This window comes from Symphalangus syndactylus, chromosome 4 (assembly GCF_028878055.3).
Source record: "Symphalangus syndactylus isolate Jambi chromosome 4, NHGRI_mSymSyn1-v2.1_pri, whole genome shotgun sequence".
Lineage (NCBI taxonomy): Eukaryota > Metazoa > Chordata > Mammalia > Primates > Hylobatidae > Symphalangus > Symphalangus syndactylus.
In genome coordinates, this window is record NC_072426.2 from 95,731,010 (window position 1) to 95,756,766 (window position 25,757).

General features: G+C 49.2%; 1 protein-coding gene across 3 annotated transcripts in view; it reads left to right on the plus strand.

Annotated features, from left to right (window-relative positions):
- The window catches only part of DLG5 (discs large MAGUK scaffold protein 5), a 137,457-nt gene that overhangs the window by 25,431 nt on the left and 86,269 nt on the right, over positions 1-25,757 (plus strand). The gene's annotated exons all lie outside the window — the stretch shown is intronic.

The window sequence follows — 25,757 nt, forward strand, 5'->3', positions numbered from 1 at the left end:
TGAGGATATGCAGTAATGTAGGACACAGCCAGGTGTGCCAGGTGACCATGGGCACCGTGGTGACTGGACAGTGGCTGGGTCAGGGATGGGTTGCAGGAGATGAGCTGGAGAGGAGGTGGAGGCTGTGCCAAGGACCCAGCCTTGTGGCCTCCCAGATCTGGCCTCCAAATCTGCTTCTGCTTCTGAGCTGTGACGCTTAGGTAAGTTGCCTAGTGTCTTGGAGCCTCAGCTTCCTCACCTGTAAGATGCAAGTAATAAGACGAACTTTAGAGGGAGTTATTAAATGATATATAATATATATACAGTATAGAGCAGAGAACTCGACACATAGTCAGATGTTCACCAAGTGTTTATCTCTTCCCTTTAAAGTCTGGGATAAGGCTTTTTGACTTTAGGCCAGAGGGAGCCGTAGAAGGTTGTGGAGGACGAAATTGATAAGATTATATCCATTTGCTGTTATGTTTGGGTGTTGGTGTTGTGTGGAGGATACTGGTCCAAGATAAGGATGAGTGAGGAGTGAGAAGAGCCTTCCTCTTTCATGGTCTCTTGCTGGATTTCTCGTCAGCCATAACCAATGGGCGGCAGGGATGGCTTGCCAGGGCTCCGAGCTGAAGTTTTGGAGGAAGAGGCCAGAGTTTAAAATGTGTCCCTGGTGAGCCAGCTACCCCTGAGCAAACCTATAGGATTGGACACTTGCTGAGCACAAGTCTGGTCATGAGAAAGTGGGATGAGTGTTAGGAGAGGGGCAGAAAGCTGGGCCCGAGCCTGTGGGACTGTGCGTTGTAGTGTAGCCATAGAAAGCATTTGTTGACCACTCGTGTGTGCCCCGGGAGGTCGCAAGGATCATCTCATCCCACCCTCATCCCAGCAACTCTAAGATGAAGGCCACTACTCTCCTCATTTTACAGATGAGGGAACTGAGGCACAGAGAGAGTAAGTCACTTGCCCAGAGTCCCAAGCCAGTGAGTCGGGATTTTGCCCTTGGCTGTTGGAATCCTGAGGGCACGCCCACTGTGCTGGGGTGGAGAATTGCAGCAGGCTTTGGGGAGTTTTCTGCTACCAGTTCCTGCTGGCAGATTTCCATTGCCCACAAGGAAGAACGCTGCAGCAGGGTGTGTTGGTCTGTGGTGAGGTGGCTGCCTCTGGAGGTACTGAGCCCCCCCAGTCTGGGAGGGCCTGGATGGCTGCCTGGCCTGGATGCTGCCACAGCAGAGTCAGTGCCATCCTTACTAGGGAGACAGGTTACATGCTACCCTAGCCCTTGCCAACTTCAAGGCTGACGGGACCTCAGAAACGGGATCTGCAGGGCACAGATGTGGGAGAATTCAGAGGAAAGCCATCTTCAGATTGTGCCATGAGTTGCCTGAGTACGTGGAGAGTGGCAGGTCTGGGGTGCTACCTGCTGTTTTCCAGCACTGGCTAGTTGATAACAGCTGTCATGGGCTGCAAATCTCTTTGCCGCATCTGGGTAGGAGGAAAATCCTGGGATTGCTGCCCCGTCCCGGCGTGGGTGACTTTGGGTGAGTGCCCTCCCTTTCTGGGTCTTTGCATCTAGCATTTGGTGACCTTGCACAGCACGGAGCTTCCTCCACTTCCTCACCGCCTGCCTGGCCCTCTCAGGCATGCACAGGCCTGTCAGGAGCCAGGCCATGGAGGGGGCAGGGGCCCACTTCCTCAGGAGCACTCAGGGCAAGCCCTGACCTGAAGGGATAGACGCGGGGCCCAGCCGCGTGACTTGTGTGCCGTCAGGAGCTGCTCCTGCGCTGGTGCCAGGTGGTGTCATCCGGGGTTCGGATTAAAAGATAACTCTATTGGCAGGAGGAGGCAGGCCTTTTCTGCCTTTAATAGCCAAGCCCACAGCCTGCACCATGCAGCATCTCCCAGCCCCTGCTCCCATGTGCCTCTGCCTCTCCTTTTGCTCCCTGTGTGCCCGGGAGGCTGGCAGGGGACTGATCCTCAGATTGTGCTGCTACCACTGTCTCCCCTACCTTTTCCCCAGCTCCCCTCTGTGGAGAGGTTTTTAAATCCTAACAAGCACTTCAGGATTTGCTTCCCTTTTTCTCCCTCCTCCCAGAAAAGCGAAGTCCCAGGGAACTGCAGAGTCCACGTATGGTAGAGGGTGGAGATGTGGAAACAGAATCCAGGTCTTTGGGGAGGCCAGGTTGATGGGGACATGCAGGGCTGGTTTGGCCTAAGCATGGTGGCCGGGTGAGCCATGTGCCACTTGGTCACCTGCGCTGATGGAGAAGACCGTTCTGGCTCCTGGGAGGAAGGTGCTTGTGGTAGCAGGAGCTACCCTGAGGCCAAAGCTTCCTTGAAGCCATGCTGGTCTTGAGTAGTCCTTGGTGGTCCCACACTCCTGAATGGGCAATCACAGGACTTCGGAGGGTCTCTGGGGAGCCTCAGGGGCTGTACTGTCTATGGGAAAGGAGATAGACCCTGCCTGGAAATTCTACCACTCTCCAGTGACACAGAGGCAAGGGGACCAGAATATTTGGATAGAATATTTTCAAACTTCTTCATCATGTCTCCTATGTTTGTATAGGCCCTCATTTTGGGAACCACATCCTTTTTTTTTTTTTTCTTTAATTCTACCACTAAGAAATTATATGATAGATTTTTTTTTCTTTTTCCACTCTTTTCTTTTGTTTCTTTCCTATCTCCCCCTCTCCCCTTTTCTCCCTTTCCCCCTCTCCCTCTCTTTCTCTTTCTCTCTTTGTAGAAATAGGGTCTCACTATGTTGCCCAGGCTGGTCTCAAACTCCTGGGCTTAGGTGATTGACCCACTTCAGTCTCCCAAAGTGCTGGGATTACAGGCATGAGTCAACCAGATTTTTTCTTTAAGTGTTGTTTTTATCTGTTTGCCTAAAGATTAGTTTATTAAGAGGAAAGATTCTTTCTTTAAGTGTTGTTTTTATCTGTTTGCCTAAACATTAGTTTATTAAGAGGAAAGATTCTCTTAGGATATTTTCCCTTTTGGGGTACATAAAACATGGCAGCAGTAGCACAACATTACTCACTTCTTTTTAAATCAATTTTTAAATAGCAAAAATTTATTTATTTATTTATTTATTTATTTATTTATTTTTGGAGATGGAGTCCCTCTCTGTTGCCCAGACTGGAGTGCAGTGGTGCAGTCTCCACTCACTGCAACCTTCGCCTCCCAGGTTCAAGCTATTCTCCTGCCTCAGCCTCCTGAGTAGCTGGGATTACAGCCATGCACCACCACATCCAGCTAATTTTTGTATTTTTAGTAGAGATGGGGTTTCACCATGTTGGACAGACTGGTCTTGAACTCCTGACCTCAGGTGATCTGCCCACCTCAGCCTCCCAAAGTGTTGGAATTACAGGTGTGAGCCACCATTCCTGGCTTTTTAATTTGTTGATGCATATTTTTTTTTTTTTCCTGCAGTAGGCAACAAATATTTTATAGAATTATTTGGGCAGTGGGATTATTTTTCTTCAAATTGTCTGTTTTAAACGTTTTAATGATACTCTTTTTCTCTGACATTTTGTTTTGAAAATGCTCAGATCCATCAAAGAATGGAAGGGAAAGTACGATAAGCACTTGTTTAGTCTTCACCTAGACTCACCAGTGGTTAACAGCTTACCATATTTGCTTTTTTTTTTTTGAGATGGAATTTCACTCTTGTGGCCCAGGCTGGAGTGCAATGGCGTGATCTCGGCTCACTGCAACCTCTGCCTCCTGGTTTTAAGCGATTCTCCTGCCTCAGCTTCTCGTCACCATGCCCGGCTAATTTTTTTTGTATTTTTAGTAGAAACGGGGTTTCACCATATTAGCTGGGCTGGTCTCAAACTCCTGACCTCAGTGATCCACCCCCCATTGGCCTCCCAAAGTGCTGGGATTACAGGCGTGAGCTACGGCGCCCGGCCCATATTTGCTTTTTTACTTTCTCACTCTGCAGATATATCCACATGAAACTTGTTTTCCTGATTCATTTGGAAAAAAGTTGTGGACATAAGGACAGTTTACCCCTAAACCTTGAAGTATGCACAAACCAGGACATGTTCCTACATGACACACCACCATTATTAGACCCAAGAACCTCAGCAATGATGCAATTATATTCTCTAGTCTATAGTTCTTCTTAAATCTCTCTAATTGTCCTATACCTGCCTTTTATAGATTTTTAAAAAATCTAGTCTCTAAAGAAACATGTTGCAACTGGTTGTTATGCTAATGTTATGCTAGCCAAATAAAATCTGGATCATCCATGGTTGACAGATCTTTGTTAGATCATTGTTATGATATAGACATTTACACTCACTACTATTTTTTTTTTTTTTGAGATACAGTCTCCTGGAGTGCTGTGGCGGGATCTTGGCTCACTACAAACTTTGCCTCTCGGGTTCAAGCGATTCTTGTGCCTCAGCCTCCTGAGTAGCTGGGATTACAGGCGTGCATCACCACGCCTGGCTAATTTTTGTATTTTTAGTAGAGATGGGGTTTCACCGTGTTGGCCAGGTTGGTCTTCAACTCCTGACCTCAAGTGATCCGCCTGCCTTGGCCTCCCAAAGTGTTGGGATTACAGGCGTGAGCCACCACGCTCGGCCTACACTGGCTACTGATATCCACAGGATAGCCTTAGAGTTCTTGAAACTTGGGAGGGGACTGGGAGATCTGGGGACATCTGCTATCCTCTTTTTACAGAATCTGTAGTCTGAACAGCTGAGGGACTTTTCCAGTGTCCCTGAATTGAGGTTTGCTTCTGAATTTCTTCACTTACGAAATCTGACACCTTCAAGTCTGGACATTTTAAACTGTTCTGCCAAATTCTTTTCCATACCCAGGGCTCAAATGTACCATTGCCAGGAGTGTTACAGGTTATTTGACATAAAACAGAGAAAAACCAGTAGCATCTTTTACGAAGCTCAGAAACTTTTTCTCTCCTTTCCCCTTTTGATGTGGGGTCACTGGCCTCCTTAGCTCTGAACACCTTCAGAACATCAGCCAGGGCCACTGCAGACCAAAGCACAGCCAGGGGAGAAGGGAAATCCTGGGGAGGAAGGAGAAGGGGCGTGAGTAGTGAAACGGCGTTGGCGGGGACAGGGTGGAGGAAGAGATAGACGACGGGCCAGGGCAGTGCTGCCCTGCGGGTGAGGGTCTGTCAGCTGAGTGAGTGCTGTGAGCCTCCCATGGGAAGCAGCCTGGGGCTACAGAGTGAGCCCTGATGGACTTGGTCAGACTGGGGTTAAGTCCAGCGGTGTGACCTGCTCATCACTTTTCTTCCCTGAACCCAGGTCCACCTCTCATAAGGTTGTATCGAAGTTCCAAGAAAAAAAGCAGAGCGAGTGCTTTGAAAGGACATAGGAAGGAAGGTGGCCCTGCCCCTCAAGACCGCTGTGCTGAGGTCTTGGCCAACCCCTTGCCCTTGGAACAGAGACTGTACAAGACCTCTGGAGTGGATAGTGCCAGCTAGGGGAGGGCAGAGTGAGGAAAGGCCTTGTTCCCCAGGAGGAAGAGAGGTGCTGAGCTAGCAGCGAGGGTTTCTTGGAGGAGGTGAGATTTGAATTTTTCTGGATGGGCAGAGGTGGAGAAGGGGTACACTGGGAATCAGGGAGCAGAAAAGGTTGGGCTGCTTTGGGCAGTAGAACTCCTTGCCCATCCAGGTAATCCTAAACTAGACCAGCAGAGAGAGGGCTGCTTCCGTCCTCTGTTTAAAAGAAAGGGTTACTTGGGATTCTGAGCTGTTCTTCCTACCCCATCAAAAAAAAAAAAAAAAAAAAAAAAGCTTTATTCTTTGCTGACAATAAAGCATGCACATTCATGTAGAAAATTTAATTAATGAAGAAAAAGAAAAGCGCACAAAATCCCAGAGGCAACCCTATTAACGTTGTGCCGGGGAAAAATAGAACTTTTCTTGTCTGGCAAGTGTGCTAGGTGTTATCTCATTTTAGCCTCACAAAAATCCTGGGAGGTGGGTACTTTGCTTACCCCTGTTTTAGGGGCAAGGAGAGTGAGGCGCAGACAGAGGCACAGAGTGGTTAAGGAACTTGCCCTGAGTCACACAGCTAGTCAGTGGGTGAGCTGGGATTCCCAGGAAGGCAGTTGGGCTCCAGAGCTCACACAGGTAGCCCCTCTGCAATCCTGACCCCCCTTATAGATACCTTGCTGTTTTTGTATGTGCACATGCAGCCTCTCACACACACAGGCTAGGGTTCAGATTCTGAGTAGGCGATAGAGATCCAAAACCACCAGGCAGTAGACACGCACCATCTTCCACCCATAGCTTCCTATGTGAGGCCTTCCATTGGTGACTTGGAGTTTGGGAACAGAGGTTTTGTCCATTAGCTCTGGTTGCCTGAGGGACAGAAAAATCAGCCCACCTGTGGGAAGGCCCCACGCGGGCCATGTGCGGGGTAGGGAGACAGTAGGGAGTGGAGAAGAGGACTCAGCTCTGGGAAGGGTTCAGGCCCAGGGAGTACAGGGTCAAAAACTGCTGTCCCTTCCCCCATCCCCCGTTGATCCAGTTTCCTCCAGGGAGAATTAGAAAACCAGGTAATGGTGTCTGCAATGACTTTAGTCCACAGGCTGTTGGCTATGTTTTGGTTACTTTTTGCTGGTCCATTTGAACTACTTTGGACTTATGTCATTCTGCCCCCAAGCATGGGACCGTCCACAGCAGATGCTTCCCTATGGCATTCAAGGACTGACTGTGGACTTGGCAAGTCACAGCCCAGCACTGCTGCCCACTGAGACACAAGATTGGCGGGTGCTGCTGTCTGGGGCGGGCAGGGACTCCTGGAGCCCGTTGCCGTGCCTCCAACCCCTTGGTCTGGCAGGGCCACTGGAGGACAGACACTATCGATGGCCTCTCTCGACCTTGTTTTCTCTTCAGTAAAGTGGGGCTGAGATGTCTGTTCTCATGGCCTAACAGGGTTATGGAGGAATAAATGGGCTGGTGGATAAGGAAAATGTGGTGGCATTACTGGGGGGGGGTCCCCAGTGAATACCTTTGTCCCCTGACAGTCCTGCTTAAGTATGCATTGTGTATTAGGTCTTCAGTGCACTTTCACCTCCTTCTGTCTCTCATTCCTTGCTGAGACACTGGTAGGCAAGGTGAGGTTTATTTATCCTGCAATCAAGAATGGAAGAAACTGAGCTTCAGAGAGGGGCTGCTGTGGTGGTCAAATGGCTAGCACGCCAATGCCAATGCCAGAGGCAGGGCTGGGACCAGGCTTGGCTCCCAGCCTGGGGGTGCCCTGTCCCTGCACACACAGCATACTGGCCTTGCCATTCTCCCAGTGACCCAGTACCCACTGCGTTTAGTCTGAGAGGAGAGCAGGAAGCCAGTGTTCCAGATTCAGCTTTGTTTGTCCTTGGCTGCGTGGCTGCCTCTCTGGTTGTTCATTTATTCAGCAATCCTTTATTTTCATTTTAAAAACTCGATTACCCTTTAAAATGGACAAATACTGTATATATTTATCATGTACATGTATTGTTTTGAAATTCAGCAATCCTTTGTTGGGTGCCTCCTGGCTCCCTGGCCCTGTGAGGGAAGCTAGGGCAGCAGAGATGAAGGTACCACCCTGGCCTCCAGTAACTCACTGTCTGGTGTGCAAGGTGGCTTATAAACAGTCAGTGGCAATACAGTGCACAGGTGCAGTGTCCAAGGGGAGCAGGCTGGGGCTCTGGGAACACAGAGGCCTCAGTTTCCCCATCTGTCAAATGAGGCACTGGAGTACTTTATTTTTGGGGTCCCTTCTGTTGTTGACATTCTGTAACTCTTCCTGATAACTGTGCTCTCTTACAAGTAAGAATACATCTAGTATCAACCAAAATTTTATGATGAAAGTGCTCCCAAGTCAGATGCAGAGAGAGGAGGCTGTTGCATTCCATGCATGTACCTTTTCACAAACAAGTCCTCACTTTCTGATGGGCCACCTACATTTGTTTTGCATGGCCAGGCAGTGTTTTTCTCACAGGTTGCTTGGCTAATGGCTGTGTGCCCGTGCCAACAGGCTGCTTATGGGTCACGAGGTAGGGAGGGATTGAGGGCACGTGTCAGATGTGCTACTGCGATCAGAGCCAGGACTGGGTGCGATTCCATTAGCTGGGGCATCCCAGGAAGCTGCGCCATCCCTGGTTCCTAATGCCTTGTTTGGCCTGTGGGTGTGTCCGTCCTCCTGAGTCTGGCACTTGTGGGGACCATAAATGCAGATGATGAGGGCAGGGTGCTGTGATCCCTGGGGGCCTGTGTCTCTGAGCCAACCTACAGAAAGAGGCAGGGTCGAGTCTGAGAGGGGCAGGGCTGGGGACAGCCAGATCCCTGAGGGTTCCCCCTTTCTGGGCCTTGTGCTAGGGGACTCGTTCAAAGTTATACAGCCAGCAAGCAGCAGAGCCGGATGGCTCTGGAGTCAGTGTTCCCGCATGCAGAATGTGAGCTTTTCAGCACACCAGTCCTCAGCCACCTGCTCTGGGAGAAAGTGTTTGAGACGAAGTGCTGAGGGGCTGCATTTTCAGTAGGATCCAGGGACCATTTTTTGTGATGTCCTGTGGGAGTGATGTATAGCGGGTTGGGAGGGAATGTGGCTTTTGGGAATGAGCTGAGCTGAATTGTTGCTTTCTTCTCGTGTGTGTGTGTGTGTGTGTGTGTGTGTGTGTGTGTGTGTGTGTGTCGGGGAACAGAGGTGAGCTCACCAGCCTATGAATAATGAGCTGTGTGAGGTGACAGCTGCTCACAGAACAAAGAGACATGGAGACTCACCACCTTCCTTCCTTTGTTAAGTCCTTGCTGTGTCCCAGTCACTGTTGCAGCCTGTGAGATGCAGAGATAAACCAAAGCCTCATCCTTGAGAAGTCCTCAGCAGGACCACATCTGCAGTTTGCAGTTTGCAGGCCCAGCGCAAAATGAAAATTGGGAGCTCCTTGCAGCACATAAATCACTGAGGATTTCATGATGGCAACAGCAGAGTGTGAAGCCAACTGTGGGCCTTGTGAGACTGCGCAAGGTCACACATCCATGAAACCACCCTGACCCCAGCCTCATAGGTGAAGCTAGGCCTAGTAGACATCAACTAGAACCATAGGGAGGCATGCATAGGGAGATAGGGGAGCAGGTCATTCCTGGGTAGGGGGATCTGGGAAACTCCTCAGAGAGGTCTCATTTGATCTAGGCCTGAGGGGTCGGCTGGGATGTTGGTAGAGGCAGTAGTGATGGTGGAATCAGAAAACTGAATGGGAACACCTGGGAATGGGCTGGGTGTGATGAGCAAGTGGCACTATAGTCTGGCCAGAGGCGTGGGTGGTAGAAGGGGGAGCCTTGGGAGGGTGTGGACAGGTTAGGCTGGGCCCATGGAGACCCTCCAGTGCCAGCTTCCAGGCAGGTTTTATTCTGAGGCTGGAGAGCTGGGGACTCCTGGAAGCTCAGAGATGGTACAGGGCTGGGCTCTGGGAAGCTCCCTCTGGAGGTGGCACTCGCTGATATTCCAGTAGCTCAGAATAACTACTCCAGTGCTACCTTGAGACATCCAAGTGTAAAGCATAATTGTTTACAGGCATGTGCCGCTATGCCCGGCTAATTTTGTATTTTTAGTAGAGATGGGGTTTCTCCATGTTGGTCAGGCTGGTCTTGAACTTCCGACCTCAGGTGATCTGCATGCCTCGGCCTCCCAAAGTGTTGGGATTACAGGCGTGAACCACCATGCCCGGCCATAAAGTGTAATTATTGACCTCATCCTCTGTGTGCCATTATAGAGGAGGAATCAGAGGTCCAGAGAGGTATTATGTACCTTGCCCGTGGTGGTAAATGGCAAAGCTGGAACCCTAGAGACCCAAGGTGAATCATGGGGTGGATGAGATAGTTGAGCTATGAGAGGTGTGGCCACATCGTGGCAGTGGAGAGGAAGTGATGAGCACAAGAGGCTTGGAGGTAGGACAGGTAGACCTTGGCTGCTGATGTGCTCAAGAGCTCCCTCCAGCTGAAGACATCCTGCTGCAGCTCAGCATCAGTGCTGGCAGGGGCATCCCTCTTTGAGAAGCTGCTTGCCGTTCTCATTGGTAAATCCTGCTAGCTTTTGTCTATAGGTTTTTTGCTCCAATTTGCCTCTAAGTTTCCCCTTTTCCTCATCACCACCTTCTGGGCATGTTGTATTTTTTTTCTTCTTGCAACTCTTGGTTCTTCCCTGCCTTCCACATTTGTTGTGGCTTTGTGCTGAGTACAGTGGTTCAGGTATGGTCAGAGCAGCTGGGGTAGATGGAACTGACTTCAGTATATCTCAGTGGATGCTCTTGGCTTTGGGATCTTCTGCACTTTTGGGATGCTCACCATCTCTGGCTCCCACCCATATCACCCCTCCCTGTCATTGTGTCCACCGCACCATGTCTCCACACATTTCCAAATACTTCCTAGGATGGTTGTCAACCACTGGTTCAATTCTCAGGTTACTCCTGGGACAGGTTCTAGCCTCCTCCTTGTAACACCTTTTCTTTTCTTGCCCTCCAATGTCAGAGGGTGCAGTGCTTAGCATAAAGATACAGAGGCAGATGAAGTAGCCTGTGACCCTGCCTGACCCCTTCTTGGGTCTAGAACCTGCATTCTGTCCATTCTCCCAGCCTAGCAGGTGACCTGCTGGAGCTCAGTAACTCAACACCGCCTTGCTAATTGTCTGTTGAGATCACAGTGAGCTCTTGTCACCGCCCATCCAGCAGGACCACAGTCCCCGACTGGGCTGACTGGTTTAGCCACTGTTGTGGACACTCATGGGAAACAAGTGGCCTTTGTCGTGAGCTGGTGGACAGAGTGCGCTGTCAGCACGCGTGAGGGCTGGAAACCCAGAGTTTCTGGGGAAGGCTGCACCCAGGGCAGCCAGCTCAGAGCTGGGAGGCCCAGAACAGACCTCATTTTCTCTGATAATGGGGAGCACAGAGTTGCAGAGACTTTTTTTTTTTCTAGTGACTTGTGTCAACAGACTCCATTGGTTCTGCTTGGCAGAGGCCTGGGAGGTTACTTGTGGGCTTGTGAGGCGTGGAAGGTTACCTGTGGGCTTGTGAGGCCTGGGAGGTTACTTGTGGGCTTGTGAGGCCTGGGAGGTTACCTGTGGGCTTGTGAGGCCTGGGAGGTTACCTGTGGGCTTCACAGCCAGGTGTTCATCTTATCCACTGGCATGCAAACACCTAGGGGGAAGGGAGACGTTTGGAGATTTGAATGTTTCAGTTTGGGCAGTTCTTTTTCAGTTATCTTGATGGGGGTGTCTTCGTCACTACCCCTCAAACACAGAAACAACCCACATATAAAAGACCACACAAGACCACACATCTTAAAAGAGCTTGGAAAATACTAGTTGACTTGGTTTAATGCATAAAGCTTGAGAAGAACATGTACGTATTAACGGGGGTTGGGATGGTCCTTATGGGTGTCCTTGCCCGAGGATTCCATTTGCTTGGCACACGGTGTTGGTGCACAGGTGGATTTGGGCGCATTCCTATCTGTCTTTTGAGACTATCTTAAGAGGCTCCAGTGAATGGACTTATAATGAAAAAGCGAGTGGCCCTTTAAAATGATTCCAGAAGAGTCAGTACCATTGCCTAAAACTAGGTCGCAAAGCTCCGCCTGATGAATATTAACACATTTAACCCCTTCTTACCTAATCCTATTCATATGGGAATTCTGCTGTCCTCTGTCATCATGGTTTTTTGCACATTCTTTGCTACCATTTTCCTCTCCAGGACCTTGTAGGTCACCCGAGGGAAGAGGTGCTGACACTGACTGGGCTGTCCACGCAGGGGCTGCAGGAAAGGTGGGGAGCAGAGCCAGCCAAGGTCTTTCCTCTGAGGCTGCTGCCCAGGAGGAGGCGAGGCACATAGGTTCCTGCCGCACTTTGCCTCCTAGTAATTCATTCTGCTCTCCCTGCACTTTGCATTTGCTCTGTTCTCTGGTGCTCCCCACAGCCCTCCCCGCCCGCCTCTCTCATCTTTGATGTAGTCACCATGGACAAAAAGCTCTCAAAATGAAAGAACAAGTTGTGGGCTCAGAATGTTTGCCCCCGAGGAAAACTTGCATGTTTGCACAAAATCCTGTCTGACAGTTTCCATTTAAACTAAGAAGTTGGGAGCCCAGCAGGCCCTAGGAAATATGAAAATTGCCGCTTTGTTGGGCTGCATGATGATGGCAGCTTGGTGTGGAACTCTTTCTGCCATGAGAGATCTGAGTTTTTCAGATGAAAATCGCCGGCTGGCTGTAGGCACGGCTGCTGCTGCCATGAGAACACACAAAGGCGTGTGGCTCTGGAGCCTGTTTGTCTGTCCCTCAAGGTCTCTTCTTTGTTTTTCTGAAATGTGATGAAATGGAACGTGACTTTAAAAATAGATATTTTCTGGAGATGGCCTGGCTGGGATCTCTGGCCTCAGCAGCCTTACTTCTGCCCCATGAGTCTCTTATCTCATCTCAGCTGATGGGACATTGGCAAGGGCAGCTCATATTTTTTTTGTCGTTTTTATTCTTAGTAGTCTTTCCAAATATATTGCTTTTGATCACTTCTTTCTTTCCACACAGGCTACAGATTCAATAGAATCTCTTAACCGTGTTAGCTTTTTTCTCTTTAATATTAATTTTTTTTCTGACTACCAAAGCAACAGTGCTTATTTAAAAAATAAAAGAAAGAAGAAGTTTCAAAAACTACAGATGATAGCAAGTCAGTGTTCCCCTGAAGTGTCTGCTGGGGGTCTGAGGCTGGGAAAGAAGGCACAGTGGGCTCAGACAGTGTTCATCCTGGTGGGGTAGGACTGCAGCTGCTGAGTGGGCCCAGGACGGATGGCAGAGAGGACTGAGGACTCAGGCAGCTCAGGAGCAGTTATAGGCAAAGGGCTGGGAGGTGGGTGCATCTGGTCATTGACTTTCTAGCTGAATGATCTTGGGTTAGTTCCTTGATCTTGGAGAGCCTTGGTGTTCTTGTCTGTAAAATGGGGCTAACAGCAATACGTTTGTCCCGGGGGCTGAAGTTTTAAGTGAGATAGTGTATGTGGGTGATGTCTGTATTGGAAGGGGCTGCACAGAGCATGGGTAAATGGTTGCAACTGTATTAGTTTGCTAAGGCTGCCATACAGAGTATCATAGACCAGGAGGCTTAAACAACAGACATGGATTATCTCACAGTTCTAGAGGCTGGAAGTCCAAGGTCAAGGCGTCAGATGGGCAAGTTTCTTCTGAAGCTTCTTTCCTTAGCTTGCAGATGGCCATGTTCTCCGTGCAGTTCTTCATGCAGTTCTCCTTTTGTGCATGTCTGTGTCCTGATCTCTTGTTATAAGGATGCCAGTCATTTTGGATTAGGGCCCACCCTCATGGCCTCATTTTAACTTTGTTACATCTTTAAAGACCTTATCTTCCAATACAGTCATATTTTGAGGAACTGCAGAAGGGGTTAGGGCTTTAACATACGGATTTTAGGGGAATACACTTCAGTCCATAAGAGCAACATTACTGGCAGGGCGCGGCGGCTCACGCCTATAATCCCAGCACTTTGGGAGGCTGAAGCAGGCAGATCACTTGAGGTCAGGAGTTCAAGACCAGACTGACCAATATAGTGACACCCCATCTCTACTAAAAATACAAAAAATTAGCCATGCCTGGTGGTGTGTGCCTGTAATCCCAGCTACTCGGGAGATTGAGGCGAACCTGGGAGGTGGAGGTTGCAGTGAGCTGAGATCTAGCCTGGGTGACAGAGACTCCGTCTCCAAAAAAAAAAGCAACATTACTACTCTTACACAGTTCTCTAGTGACAACGGTACCCTAAGGGGGCAAGCATTTCTGGCTAAGGGTCAGTGGCAGTGTTCAGGAAGCTCAGAGGGCAGGAAGCCCGGGATGTGTGTGCAGACCCTGGTGGTATACCCCAACTGAGCCACTCACCAGACACTCTGAGCAGCATCTTAAAAGCCTGGAATGCTGGAGGTGCTGATTCCTGGGCATAGGAAGGGGTCCTGAGACATTTTTGGTTTTTATTTTTATTTTTTTCCAGCATTTTTAAAGAGCAGCTTGGATGGTTCTGATGAATAGCCAGGCTGGGAGCCATTGACCAGAAGCTCCGTTGACCAACTGCCCCTCCCTGTTGGCTCTCACAGCCTGCACAGGGTGTCCAGGTGCTTATCTGGGGGGTCCTTTCTTTACCTAGGGATTCCAGTGCTTTTGCCTTTGCTGGAAGGCACTTCCTTCATCCCCTTCCTCCTCTCATCCTGCTCATCAGAGTTTTCAGCTTGTTTCACTCCTGGCACTGGCACCAGCTTGCTGTGTGACCTGGCTCAGTCACGCCCCCTCTGAACACCTGTAGGATGTCAGGGCTGGACAGTAGAGAGGATGCCCCTTAAACTATGAGAGGGCTGAAGTCTGACTAGAAAATGCAGATTCAACTCTTACTCTTCACACTTTCACTAAGCATTTGCCTTGCTCAGGGGGCAGGGAGAACAGAGCAGGCATAGTGGTGCAGGCTGGAGGGTCCTAGTCCATTGAGATGAGACTGCCTGCAGAGCTCCCTGCAAATGGCCGGAGGGTCAGGAGCTGCAGGAGGCTGGAATCTTTGGGGGCTGGCACACTTTGATTCCATTTGCTGTACTCCAGGGTCATGGATGTGGATTTTCATTTTTTTCTCTTTGCACAAGATAGTGAATGAAATATTTTCCCTTGTTACTCAAAATCAACTTTTCTGAGGGTTGCCCATGTGTGAAAGATAATCTACATCCTTTTATGCATTTGAAATGCTTTTGTGATCTCCTCTTCCATTTTCTGTGGTGACTTGGGGCAATTTGAAGGCATTGTGTGTCCAGATTTTGCTTGGAGTGTTTTAGAGGGAGCTCCTCTTTCTGCATTTAAACAAAGAGTAGCATGGGCCTGTTTTCTGAGCGTAGGTATCTAAGAATGGGTTCATGCTCTAGCTGAGGGCCCATGTGAGCACTTGAATGTACTGAGATGACAGGTGTGGAATGGGTCATGATAAAAGCTTGCTGTAGGGTTTTAGGGCGAAGAATGGTTGTGCTGTTTTATCTTTATTTGCGGGGGAATAGGGGGTGACAGCCTGAGTGTATTAGTACCCAAAGTCTCATTTAAAAGCTCTTCACTTCTGCTCTGGGTGTGACAAAGGTGAGCGTTGGATACCTCAGTGGATGTCTGCAGGTAAACATTTCTGTGAAACATTGGAAAGAGTCCCAGCAGTTTCAGGAATGGCCTTCTGAAGGCCACCGTTTCCAAAATGCACACCGAGTACTGTGAAAATGAGGGTGAACCCTCCTGGACGGTGTTACTTTATCAGGCAGGAAGCATGTTTGGAACGTCTGAGGGCCCATCGTGGGATTGGAGGATCATCTGCTTTGGGCAGGGCCTCCCAGAGCGCCTCTGATAGCCAAACTCTCAGACTTTCTGTTTCTCGGGGCCTCAAAAGAAGTCGATGGAAAAAAGATAATTGCCCTTTTATTTTTCCCCGAGCGCTCTTTGAATCACAGTCATTTAAAGGATGTCAGAGACACAGATTAGATTGCAGAGTTTAATTCCAATGAGTAATTAATTACAGGAAGCCTGCTAAGCACCGACCACCATGAACCATGTCTCTGGAGGTGGACCGGCCTGTAGAAACCATGTGCTCCAGGGATGAGGTACTCTTGCCTTTTGCCCAAGGCAGACGTTGCTGATCCATTGTGGAGGCCTTTCCCAGTGAGCTGAGGTATAGCTTTAGGCACAGTACTCAGGCAGGCGGCGTGATGCATGGCTGCTCTTTCAAGATGCACCTTGTGCCTTTTCTGGTCTTATCCAAGCCCTTCAATTCTCAGATGGAGAAACAGGGCCAATCAGTTGCCTGCTTAATTGACTCCATGCATGGTATCTTTGGCCTCCAAATACCAGATCAGATGTTTCTTTGCTTCTGAGTCCTCCCTGGCATTTGGTGTGGCAGACCAGCCCCTCCAGGCTCCCTCCACCGCACTGCCTTCTAGGATGTGTCATTCTCTTTCTCCTTCTACCCCTGCTCCAAGTGATCTTTCTATGTCTCTTCCAGAAACTCTCATTTTTTTCTCCTGTCTTCACAGGAAGTATTTCCCCAGATTCTGAACTGTATACGCTTAGAACAATGTTACTTCAGGCCGGGCGTGGTGGCTCACGCCTGTAATCCCAGAACTTTGGGAAGCTGAGGTGGGTGGATCCCCTGAGGTCAGGAGTTTGAGACCAGCCTGGCCTACATGGCAAAACATTGTCTCTCCTAAAAATACAAAAATTAGCCGCTCCTAGTGGCAGGCACCTGTAATCCCAGTTACTTGGGAGGCTGAGTCAGGAGAATTGCTTGAACCCAGAAGGTGGAGGTTGCAGTGAACTGAGATCACACCACTGCACTCCAGCCTGGGCAACAGAGGGAGACTCTGTCTTGGGGGAAAAACAAAAAACAAAAAACAAAACAAACAACAAAAAAACAAACAACAACAACAAAAAAACAATGTTACCAATGTTACTTCATAGTCACTGTTTAGGGGGTCCATAGATCCAGCCCTCTCCTCTGTTTTTTCTTTTTCTTTCCCAATGACATTGTTCAAATTGAGTCTTATGTTTTTTTCTAACCCAAGGGCTTTACATTACCAATTAGTGACTCTGGGCTTGTCACTCACATTCTGCAGGCTCAATGGTGTGACTCTAGAGTGGACTGTGTTAGCCTGAAGCTTTCTCCGTGGTGCCACATTCCAGTTTCTGAGTGTCAGCAGGCTGTGTTCACAGGGATTTTCTTTAGTGCATTCTACCTGATGGATTTCAACGATCTCATTCCTCCTTCTTCAATCCTCTGCCTCTGTTAACTGTGTCACCTTCTGGGATGCCCCAACCACAAACCTCAGCACCATCCTCCATTCTTCCCTACCCGTGGTCTTGGGCCCTCTCCCTACCCGTACCCCATGACCAGTAGTTAAGGGCAGCTCTTGTGGGAACATCCTAACTGTTCTGTCTGCTTCCAGGCTCTCCCTGCTTCCATCCTTCCAGTTCACAGTTGCTGGAGACAGGTTCCTGAAGCTTATACCTGCTTGCTTATTCCTGTGTTCAAAAACCCCGGGCATTCTTGAACTACAAGGCCCAGAAGCTGGAGCTTTCACCCATAGTAATGAAAGTCAGCGTAGAATTGTGTGAAACTAGGTGAGGTGTGGTCCACCCTGAGGGCCCAGAGATTTTGGACACCTCTAATGGAGAGAAATGGAGGTGAAGCTCTTGGGTGTTTTTTTTTTTTTTTTTTTTTGAGACATTGTTTCGCTGGAGTGCACCCAGGCTGGAGTGCAGTGGAGTGATCTCGGCTCACTGCAACCTCTGCTTCCTAGGTTCTCGTGCCTCACACTCCTGGGTAGCTGGCATTACAGGCATGTACCACCACACTAGGTTGATTTTATTTCTTTATTTATTTTTAGTAGAGACGAGATTTCACCATGTTGGCTAGGCTGGTCTCCAACTCCTGGCCTCAAGTGATCCACCTGCCTCAGCCTCCCAGAGTGCTGGGATTACAGGCGTGAGCCACTGCACCTGGCCTTCTTGCTTTTTAATTCCTTTTCCTTTTGTATGCATGTTTGTTGTTTTTGTTGTTTGTGTTTTGAATAAGAGTAGAAGGAAGAAGGAGTTTCTGGAAGAGAAGTCTGACAGTGGAGAGCAGAGAGAAGCATGAAGGAAGACTGGGAAAGATTTGCAGTGAAGTCAGGGACAGAGATAGACCTGAGCCTCCTGAGAAGGTGAAAAATGGATCATTTATTAGCAGTTACGAAGCGCTTTCAGCATCCAGTATTTCATTTGCTCTGCACGACAGCCTGTGAAATACTGACTGTATAAAGACTTTTAGTCTCAGTGTGCAAATGACACCGAGGCTCAGAAAAAGTATTTGCTCCTGGTCACTGATTAGGAGGTGGCCAAAGCAGAGGGAGCCCATGTCCATCCAGCTCCTGATCCTGTGCCCTTTCCACAGTATGGGGTCACTTTGTGCCTCCCGCCCTATGGCAGGGGTCCTGACGAATTCAAACTCAGCAGGAATATTGTGGTGGGCAAGGGGTTCTCCATGACCTCAGAGCCCTAGTTGCTGCTACTACAGACCCAGGCTGAGTTGCCTTGGTGGTCAGTGATTCTCAATGCAGCCCACAGAGTAGATGAGGAGGGCAGTGTAGATGACACTGAAGAAAGAGGGGGCAGAAACAGCACCCGTTTGCTGATGTCTTAGATAAGACCTTTCCTTTGTAGTTGCCCTCTTTGGCCTTTGTGGACAGAATGTCCCCGACCTGTGAAGCCTGGGATGCCATGTCCTTGCCTAATGCCCAGCTTATGCCATGTGACTTGGGCAGTTCCCAGAGCCATCATTTTCTCTGGCTGATGACTCAGCTTACCTTGAACTGAGATTAATGGAACATGCCATTATGGGATGGTGTGGCACTAAGGGACAGTGGGGGAGGGACACCTTTACAGTTCTTTTGCATTTGGTCTAAGCATCAGAATCATAAACAGCTTCCTGAAACTCCATTGGCCCACTCCATTTCCTGCTGCCTTCTAAAGACCCAGGATGGAGATACTTATCTAGCTTGTTTCAGAGACAGTACTGGTCTCTTCTGAGGGGGACCAGAGAAGTCCATGGCCAGAGGAGTGACAAGGCCAGAGAGGTTGAAGCCAGGACTAGAGGACAAGGCTGGCAGCTGAGCTGTGACAGAGGTGACTGGAACCCTTCTTTCTCATGCTTCCCTTTTTTCCTTCTGTTGGAAAGATGGCCTTGGCCACAGTGCTGAATGCTGGCCACGAGATAGCACGCCTGCTTGGAGAAGAGCTACTGACCTGCCAGTAGTGATTACTAGGTACCTCCTGTTCCCTGAGTGTTGACATTGGGCGAGGGATGCCTGCTTGCATCTTTTTCTATCCAGTGGGACAAGGAACTAGTGAGTATCACTTTTTCTGATCTTGTCAGAAAGGAGGAGGTCTGGTCAGAAGTTCAAGACTAGCCTGGCCAACATGGTGAAATCCCATCTCTACTAAAAATACAAAAATGAGCCAGGCGTAGAGGCACATGCCTGTAACCCCAGCTACACAGGAAGCTGAGGCAGGAGAATCACTTGAACCCGGGAGATGAAGGTTGCAGTGAGCTGAGATCACAACACTGCACTTCAGCCTGGGTGACAGAGCGAGACTTTGTCTCAAAAAAAAAAAAAAAAAAAAAGAAGGAGGTCTAGGGTTAGTGGATGAGAGTCCTGCTTGAGTTGAGACCCTCTGCTTACTAGCTTTGTGGCCTTGGGCAAGTTACTTGGCTTCTCTGAGCCTACATTTCTTCATCTAGAAGGTGAGTTGATAGTGACCCATCTTGTAGGATTGTTAGGAGAATTAAATGAAATAATCCATACAAATAGTGCCTTTCCTGCAACAAGTACTCAATAAATGTTACCTGATATGAGTAGAGTGTAACAACAAAAACATGAGTTGTGCCATGTAGGATGCCTAGTATACATTGAAGGGTCTCCCTAATGCTCTGCCTCATTTCCATCAGCCTCCTTGATAACTGGGGAAGTTCAGGGGTAGGTGGAGTGCAGATTTCAGCTTCATCAGGAGTCGGGAGGATGGTGTGTCTGTCTTACCTTCACCATTAAGAAACATGGGCATATCTGAACACCTCTCTAAGACCTGGCCACATGCAGTTGTGTTCAGTTTGTTTGTTTGTTTGCTTGTTTATTTTTATTTATTTTTTGAGACGGAGTCTTGCTCTGTTGCCCAGGTTGGAGTGCAGTGGTGCAATCTCGGCTCACTGCAACCTCTGCCTCCTGGGTTCAAGCAATTCTCCTGCTCCAGCCTCCTGAGTAGCTGGGATTACAGGCATGCACCACCATGGCCGGCTAATTTTTGTATTTTTAGTAGAGGCGGGGTTTCACCATGTTGACCAGGCTGGTCCTGAAACCCTGACCTCAGGTGATCTGCCCGTCTTGGCCTCCCAAAGTGCTAGGATTACAGGTGTGAGCTACCGCACCTGGCTGTGTTCAGTTTCTTTACTTGTGTGGTCAACTCTCCCATCTCACTACCCACTTCTCCTCTGTCTTCTTGGTTGATTTCTCTTCTCATCCCTTAGCCCCTGCATGCTCAGATTCATTCCTTGGACCTCTCCACTGCCCTTCCTGTCTGTACTCCTCCCTTGGGTGATTTTATCAAGGCTCATCACTTCAAATACAAAGCATATGCTGACAATTCTCAGATTACATCTCTAGCCATGACTTTGTCACTGAACTTGAGGCCTGTACATCCATCTGCCTGCCTGACATCTCCCTTGTTTGTCTGTAGGCACCTCACGCATGACCAGGCCCCGCGGGAACTCGTGGTTCCTCAACTCCCTCCCCCATCTGTTTCTCCTGCAGGCTTCCCCCTTTCAGCAAGGACCAACATCATCCTTCCAGTTTCCAGGCCAAGAACCCTGGAGTCGTCCTTGACTTTTCTTTCTTTCCTATTCCACATTGGGCCTGTGAGCAGATCCTTTCAGCTCTGCTCCAAGCCAAATGTGGAATAGGAAAGAAAGAAGAGCTCCAAAATATCCCTCAAATCCAGCTACTTCTCACCGATGCCATTCTTGTCACCCTGGTCCAGACCCCCAGCATTGCTTCCCTGGACTTGCGAGTTTGCTGTCTGACTTGTTTCTGTGCTTCCCCGCTTATGGACAACACTCAGAAAATCATCTAATGAGCCTAAGTAGATGTAAGTCAGATCATGGCTTTCCTCTACTCAGAATCTTCCAGAGGTTTCCCATCTCACTCTGAGTAAAGCCCTGCATCCTCTGTGTGGCCCATAAGGTTCTGCCTGGAGCTGTCCTGTTGCCCCTGTGACCTCATCTGCCCCTGTGACCAGTACTGTCTCTGGTGCAAGTCCCTCCACCCACAGCAGACAGATCTCCCTGCATGGGGTGGCCCCAGGGCCCTTTGCACTTGCTATTCCTTCCTCTGGCACTCCACGCTTCCTCTAGGTCTCTGAGGAAAGATGACCTGCCCAGAGAGACCCCTGCCACCACTGTACAATAGCCACATCTCCTCTCTACCCCCACCACCTACCATTTAACTCTGCTACATTTTTCTTCATAGCATTTACTACCCAATACAGTTTATGTTTGTTAATTTCTCCCCCACCCCTGTCACCCTGTTCATGTGAGCTCCATGAGGGCAGGGATTTGTCCATCTTGCTTCCTGCTGCATCCCAGTACTTCACCCAGCATTAACCCAGCGTTTAGTGAATGAGTGGGCCTTGTGTTTCCGGGTACAGACATGCCCATCAATGAGTAGCATCTTTTACAGGGCCCTGACTGATGTCTGTGTGTAGGTGGTGGAAGCCAGGACTGGATGAGTGGAGGTGCAAGCCTGGTGTGATTCCAGGCACACCGTGAGCACTCTGGTTTGTTCTTTGTGAACCAGAGAACCAGAAATCATAAGGGATGCTGGGGATGGCTTGGAATTGCCATGGCCACATGGAATGGTGGGAGGGGAGAGGAATCCTCCTTATCCACAGGCATAGATAGGGCTGTATTCAGGTATTGAGAGGCGACACTCATGGCTGGGGTGAGGGGGAAGCATTAGCTCCTGAGGGAGATGGTGATGGGAGGTACACAGAGTATTCAGTGCAGAGCTTCTAACCAGCAAAACATTCCAGAAGTCAAGGGAAGGCTGCGTGACTGTCCTCCAGGTCCCATCCATAGCATCTGCTGTCTGTGTACACTGCAGAGGCCACCCCATGCCCTGCCTTCCTTAGGAGCCTGCGAGACGGTAACAGTAACGAGAGCTGGTGTTTGTGGATCGCTTGCTGTGCGCCTGGCTCTGTTCTAAGGGCTTTCCCTCTCTTTGCTCATTCTGTTCTCATCACCTACTATTCTTCCTATTTTATAAATGAGGAAATGCACAGAAAGTAGAAGCAACTTATTTGAGGTCACACAGCTGGTGAGTGGCAGGCCTGAGCCAGCCGGTCTGACGCAGAGCCTGCCTTGCTACAGTTGCCCTGGGAGTGGGGAGGGCAGTGAACTCTGCAAGGTATGTGCTCCATCCTGTGTGGGAGGGAGGCAGCCTCTTCTCCATTTACTGACTAGTGGAAATTGAGCACCGGGCCAGAGCAGGAGGGAGCCGGGGGTGCCCGGTGCCTTTCAGAGAGCTGCTTCCTGCCTGTTGTGACTTCTGGGGCTTATCAGAAGTTTATTCCGGGGCAGACATGGTCCCTGGGGGATGTCCGGCTGGAGCATAATGGAGGCTTGGCTGCCCCTTGGGTGCCCGTGCTGCTCAGATTTCCTGTCTGGGTTTGGTGTGACATGTGCTGTCAGGATAGCGGGGCAGAGGCACTGCGGCCGGCCCTGCTCCACTCCTTCAGCTATGCTCCTTGCCTTGCGGGTGCTGTCAGGCTTGGCTATGTTCGTTGTCCCCCCTCCACCCCCACCTTCCAGGGCATAGCACGATGACCCGTCCTCCTCCTTCATCAGACCCTCTTTGGGCCTCCTTCTGTGCCTTTTAGGTGCAGAACTGTCTTAGTCTGGCCGGGAGTGACAGCAGGGAGCAGGGCTTGGTTTTGGTGATGGAAAGCAGGAACCGAGAGGTGGTCCCACCTGGTGTCCGGTTTGATGGTCTTAGGTCCTCCCACTGCCTTCCCTCCCTCCCTGCTCCCATCCCCAACCTGCAGCCCGGCAGCTCTGAAGGGAGGCAGAACAAAGAGGGTGGCTTTCATCAGACACAGGCTTTGTGCTCATCCCAAAGCCTCCAGGAGCCTTTGCTTCGCTGATGAAGACAAGCAGGCTATCCAACTGTGGACTCTTTTCATCCTTCGAAATTCAACAAACTTCCATCTTTCCTTTATGTGCCAGTTTTTTTTTTTTTTTTAAATCCCTGTCACTTGCCACTTAAAAGAGGAAAAAAAAAAAAAAACATAAAGAAAAAGACCAAAACCAGTCCAGTAGTTAGCGAGTGAAGGGTCTTGCGTGGTACTGAATGATTAATTCTGGGTGCACATGTCTTGTTTTCCCTCTCTTTTCATATTTTTGCCTTGGGGCATTTTGGGTGGGGAAGGGAGGGGAGTCACAGATGGCAAAATTGATGTGAGAGTTTTCGCAGGTTCAGGCAATTTAGTTCATTATTTTATAAATGGCCTCAAAAGTCCAGTGGGAAGGGGTTAGGGAATGTGTTAAGGAATGGACACAAAAGCCAGGTGTGGTGGTGCACACCTGTAATCCCAGTACTTTGGGAGGCTGAGGCGAGTGGATTGCTTGAGCCTAGAAGTTTGAGACCAGCCTGGGCAACAAAGAGAGACCCTGTCTCTAGTTATTTTAAAATATAAAGTTAAAAAAAAAAAAAGAATGGACAGAGAGCTCGGCAGCCATCATCTTCCTTCCTGCCACCCCACACAGATCTCACTGCATACCTGAGATGAAATCTCCAATCATCTGGGCAATGCCCCCTCCCCTTTACTTTTTTTTTTTTTTCTCCTTCCTTCCTTCCTTCCTTCCTTCCTTCCTTCCTTCCTTCCTTCCTTCCTCCTTCCTTCCTTCCTCTTAGAAAAAAAAGATGGGATCGGCTGGGTGTGGTGGCTTATATCTGTAATTCCAGCATTTTGGGGTGGATCACCTAAAGTCAGGAGTTCGAGACCAGCCTGGCCAATGTGGTGAAACCCCATCTTTACTAAAAAATACAAAATAGCCAGGCATAGTGGTGCGTGCCTGTAGTCCCAGCTACTCAGGAGGCTGAGGCTCGAGAATAACTTGAACCTGGGAGGTAGACGTTACAGTGAGCTAAGGTTGTGCCACTGCACTCCAGCCTGGGCAACAGAGTGAGACTCTCTTTCAAAAAAAAAAAAAAAAAAAAGATGGGGTCTTGCTATATTGCCCAGGCTGGTCTTGAACTCCTGACCTAAGTGATCCTCCTGCTTCAACCTCCCAAAGTACTGGGATTACAGGCATAAGCCACCTCACCTGGCCACCTTTACCTTTTAAAGATAGGTGAGCAGTTCTTATAACGACCAGAAATAGGGGGAATCCACATCATTATGATTTTTTTTTAGCACAGTGATGCTGCTTATTCCAAAACTTGGTGGAGAATACTATAGCATTATCTCAGATGAGGAAAACAAATATTACGTCTTAACTTACAAACCAAGAGCAGGATTTTCCCACCCTCGGGTGGCATATAAGGCGCATGAGCAGGACTTCCTTGATGACATGCCAGTTGCTCCATTCTAGGGCCATGGTCACCCTATACCTCCCTGAAATACTGGGCCTTGTCCGCTTCCAAGTTTGGGTTTCAGTGTCTGCAGCCTTGGGCCATGCTTTTAAAGGGTAGGAGGCTGAGCCCCTAGGGAGGGGCTAGGGCTGCGCTGTGTAGTTTTTTTCTTTTTTTCTTTTTTTTCCCTGCCACCTTTCTTCCCTCCTGAGAACTGAGCATGGTTCTGCAAGCAGGCTTCCTAGTAGCCCCATAGTAGGATCTGAGCCCTCTGTCCCCTCAGCATCCCAGGAGGTCTTTAAAACAGAGAAGATGGGCTCTGCCAAAGGTGATAGCACTCCGCAACTTTCACGCTGTCACCTCCTTCCTCATCTCTGCAGTTCACAGAGTTGAGTGGCTCTTGAGTGCAGGCTTGCCCACACCCTGCGACTCCCCTCTGCAGCCAGCACAGGCATGAGTATGGGATGGGGGCCATGAAGCCACAGCTCCTTCTTTCTTCCCACTTGGGTGGAAGTGGCTCAGCTCAGAATGCCTGTTGAGTGTTGTCTCGGTGTGGGGAGGTGGGCAGGGAGGAGATGAGCCCATTCCCAGGGAATAGAGGCTGGGAGGCCCTGGCCCAAGCCAGCCCTGCTCTGAGATTTCTTACCCTTCCAGAGAAATGGGTTCTGCCTATTGTCTCCTGCAAGCTGATCGGGCTTCTCATGTGCTTATCCAAGGCCACCACCTTCCAGGGCCAGCTCCAGGCCCCTGCATCCATGAAGTCCTCTCTGACTGCTCTTCCCTGTGGAGCCAGGCAGCAGTATTGTGTGTAGGATTTGAGAGCACAGGTGCTAGGGTAGACTGCCTGGGTTTCTATCCTGTTTGCACTCTTAGTAGCCCTAGCACAACCTTCAGCAAATTAATTTTTCTAACTCTTAGTTTTTTCCTCTGTGAATTGGGACTAATAATGACAACCTCTGGGTTGTTATGGAAATTAATGGAGGCAATACATGCAAAGTGCTTAGCATAGTCCCAGCGCTTAGTAGTGCTTAGTACCTATTAGCTGCTATTATTTTTCTTGAGAGTGCCTTATACAGTGCAGCAGTTTGCTTGTGGATTGTGTGACTTGTCATTCGATTACAGCTTTCCATGTAGGTAATTGAGGAATTGAACAGCAGAGTTGGAAGGGCCCTCTGCAGGTCTGGACTGACCATAATAACAGCAGCTAACACTTAGAGTACCGGCTATGCGAGGTAGTGTTTCAATCACTTTTCACAGACAGGCAGAATATCCCTTATCTGAAATCCTTGGAACCAGAAGTGTTTTTGGGGTTTGGATTTCTCCAGATTCTGGAATATTTGCATATACATAATGAGATATCTTGGGGATGGGACCCAAGTCTAGATGTGAAATGTATTCGCGTTTCATATATACCTTATATACACATAGCCTGAAGATAATTTTGTTTTTCCTTTGAGGAAGCAGAATAAACTGTATCCTGTGCCTGTGTTTTGACTGGCCCATCACATGAGGTCAGGTGTGGAATTTTCTGCTGTGGTGTCATGTTGGTGCTCAGAAAGTTTCAGATTTTGGAGATTTTTGGGTTTCAGATTTTTGGATTAGGGATACTC